Source organism: Phyllostomus hastatus, unplaced genomic scaffold (assembly GCF_019186645.2).
Source record: "Phyllostomus hastatus isolate PE091 unplaced genomic scaffold, TTU_PhHast_1.1 phas_contig_524, whole genome shotgun sequence".
Taxonomy (NCBI): Eukaryota; Metazoa; Chordata; class Mammalia; order Chiroptera; family Phyllostomidae; genus Phyllostomus; species Phyllostomus hastatus.
The window spans coordinates 4,728,175-4,731,994 of record NW_025333900.1 but is presented as its reverse complement, the minus strand read 5'-3'; positions in this window follow the sequence as shown (position 1 = coordinate 4,731,994).

Here is a 3,820-nt window from a genome sequence, read left to right as displayed (position 1 = left end):
TTAATATTATTATTACTAGTACTGTTATCACTTGCTGATTGTTCTCAGTTTTTGCGTAATAGGGTTCTGTCTGTCTGCCTGCGCATGCAATGTCTGGGCACTCTTCCTGAAACTCAAGCATTTTGGTCTGACTCTGACTCTCTGCTACGTAGTCATTAATTGTCTGGATTTCTAATATGAACCTTGCATGCCTGGATTCTTATTCAGATGTCGTTAGGTTCCTTGCAGGCCTAATTTCCACCACCAGATCTTCTCCTCATATCAGTGGATATCCTCTGCTACAGAAACAAGCCCAGGCAGTTTGGTTTCCCCCTTGCTCCCAATACTGTTTCAGTACTCCAAACCTGACCTGCACATCCAGAATTGGCTTTGCATGTGAGCCCTTCTGCCCAGTCTAACATCAAATATTGCATGGCATGTCCCTTTAGCCAGCCTTATTCTTCCTGTCTGTATAGTACATTGTGATTTTTCCAGTACTTGTGACCTTTTCTGGATAACACCTTTGTGTTCTGGCCCAGGTCCTTTCTCTTCATCTGTCCAATCTGTTCTCTGTTCAAGTACTGGTTTTAAGAATTAACTTCACTAGAATCATCCACATCCCTAGCTTTGAAAAGATTCTTCAGTACCATATATAAGAATTTCTAGAATGAAAAACCAAGTGACAAGTCCCCAAATTCAGCAATTTTCTGTTCAAGTATTTTCTACTCAACAGAATTGGCTACAGGGCATGGAATAGGGAGAAAGGGAACAGTCATCACTTACCCAGTCTGGGGCCATCAGGTAATGCACACATTCTCTTTCACTTTTAATCAGATGACAGATTACTTATTTTACTTAATAAGGCAAGAAAATTATAAAACTCATCTATATACGTTTTATTCTGTGTATATATGTCACTTCAAGATTCCTGCTTACAGTAACTACAGTCAAATCCATTAAAGATGATTTGTATCTCTTTTTAATGTCAGAGCCATCTGCTTGACCTCCCTTCATGCATAGTCATGGTGTCATTGACAGCTAGGCCATGCCCCTTAGGGTCTTCCATGACCTGTATTTGTGAGGTGAAATATCTCACTGTGAAATGATGTTCCACACAAGCAAGACTTAGTTCTATGAATCACAAATAGCCTCTTTGCCCTACAACACTGTAAGCAGGTCCTAAATATTGCCAAACATCTCAAACTGGCAGATAGACACAAGTGCCTTCTTTGTTGTCCTCTCCAGCATCTTGTAAGGATCAAATTTCTCAATTCAAGAAAACAGCCAGAGAGTTTCAATAAGTGGTTAAAAATGCTAAGACTTTGTGATCAAGGCAAATATGTAGAAGCAAGAGAAGAGATGCCTTACTGGGTCTGATCCAGTCTTTCCAGTTGTAGTTTATTTCCATAATTTGTAACTCACAGTTATCAACATTACATTATGTGCCTATATACAGGCCCCCATATACACACACATGCCTATTGAAAACCCCTAAGGCAGTGTTCCCCTCTTCAGATTCACAGCCTGGCAGTGGTGCTGAGCTCAAGTTCAGGTTAGGAAAATAACTCTAGGGTGGAATTCTAAAAAACTGGGAGTTTGACTGTTGTTATTGTTGCTGCTTAATTCTTAAAGACTAGCCTCTCAAGGAAAATCAGATGCCATGGGAGATTCATATGACTGAAAAAAACAATAAGTGGGTGAAGGAATGTAAAGCATTTGGGAACCAACTTAGAATCGTCTGAAATCTGACTGAGGCTAGCAGCTAATATGTGATAATTTAATTATTTTTGTTTCCTGAAAGAAAATGGGTTTGTGCTAAAGTATAAGCAGTAAAGGAAAAGTTTATTCACAGCACCTACAGAACTGCATGACATGTGAATTATTTGCTACCATCATTGAGGAGCAGGAAGAGTTTGGTAATAAAGTAAAGAAGGCAGATCTCCTCCCTCTTCAGAGGATCAGGCCCGCATAGCTGAGCTATGTGGCCAAGTCTAACTATGATTTTGTTGTAGAAAAGGTGTGAGACTAGAAATTAGGTCTCTGACTCAGAGTTGCAGCCTTACATCAAAAAACGTTTCATTCCTTTCCCACCATGCTGATGGCCTCATAAATCAGTCACCCTTCATACCTCTCTCTTGGACCTCATCCCAGAGCTTCCACTGGCCTTTTAGCTCTGTTAAATGCTGGAATGTTGCTCTTCTGACTGGCCGGAGGGTGGGAGGCAACTTGTTGTCATTCTCTGCAAAGTGGGAAACAGCATTTTCTCATGCTTCTGGGCCTCTCAGCAAGGGTGACAAAGTGAAATACAAGCTTCGCTCTGCTTCTAAATAAATAAAAGCCTAATAGTCTAAAATTCTTAATTATTTTTCTGTATCATATTCTCTCTACCAGGAATTGAGACCTATATTAATCTCCCTTTTCCTTGAAACCCATGCCCATGCCTTCATTCTTGAGAGTGTTCCTTATGCCAAAGAACTGTCACCAGGGTATATCTTTTCTTCATATTGTTCAGTAACTACAGTGTATTGATCTGACTACAACAAGCATGGGATTTTAGAAATGTGTGGCCCGTCCTAATGTTCAGCCCCTATTCATTCATTTGATCTTTTAACCAAGTTTTTTCAGCTTCCTCTCACTATTTTGTGGATTATAGATTTAAAGCTACAAATACGTAATTGACACCATCAAAAAGTTCAAATTCATACAAAAAATGTAGAGGTAAGAAAGTTTAAGATAAGTCAGAAGGAGTAGCTACCAGATATGCAAGATAATTTCAGGAGACTTGAAGCCTTATGAGAGTCTTTTTTTTCACACTTTTAAAATTATTGTTCAAGTATAATTGTCTCCATTTCCTCCCTACCATTCCCCCTCATCCCAGTCATCCCCACTTCCCTAATTAAAGGCTTGAAATTCTTATATGTATTTAAAAATATTTCATTATGAAAATAAAGAAAATTCCCTGTAGTCATTCAGAATGAGGCAGGGGGGAGGAAAGTTTGCCCAAAGAGGAGGAAAAATGGACTCTACAGTGATGGCTGGAAAATAACAGGACATCATTCCCAGAGTTTTGAGAGGAAAAGCCTATAACTCAAGAATGCTATACTCAGTTAAACAGTTGTGTATAAAATAGAATTGCCAGATTTAGCAAATAAAAAGAGATATCAGGCACTCAGTTAAATTTAAATTTCAGATAAACAATGAATATGTTTTTAATATAAATATGTCCAACTATTACATACTTATACTAAAACACATTCATTGTCTATCTGATATTCAAATATAACTGGGTGCAATGTATTTTACCTGTCAACCTCAAGGTAAAAGACATTTTAAATTTCAGATATTAAACAAGTCGAAGATTTATCACACCCTGTATTTCCTAAAACAGCTACTTGAGATATTCACAAAGTAAAGAATTCAAAAGTTTGAATAAGGACGTCATGGTTTGAGGGGGCTAAGGACTAACAGTAAACACTACAACTAAGTTTAAAAATTGTACATATGGTTAAAGTTCTAGGAGGAGTTACATATTATTTAAAACTAATATAAACCCTAACAATTTAGAGCCTATAATCTTAATGTTACCAAGAAGTGAATGACATCAATGAAGAGGGACAAATTTTAAGCATATTCAGAGCACATTTCACACAGGGCAGCAAGGTTAGAAAGAAATGATAATAGAGCTTACTTTGTAGGGGCTGATTGAGTGTGTTACATCATTTGGACATTATCTCACTTGATTTTCACACAAGCCTGAGAGAGTTGAAAGAATTAATAAGATAAGCAAGCACACACTTTTTCATCTATATAGTTGGAAAAGTGAGGCTCAAAGGATCAACCC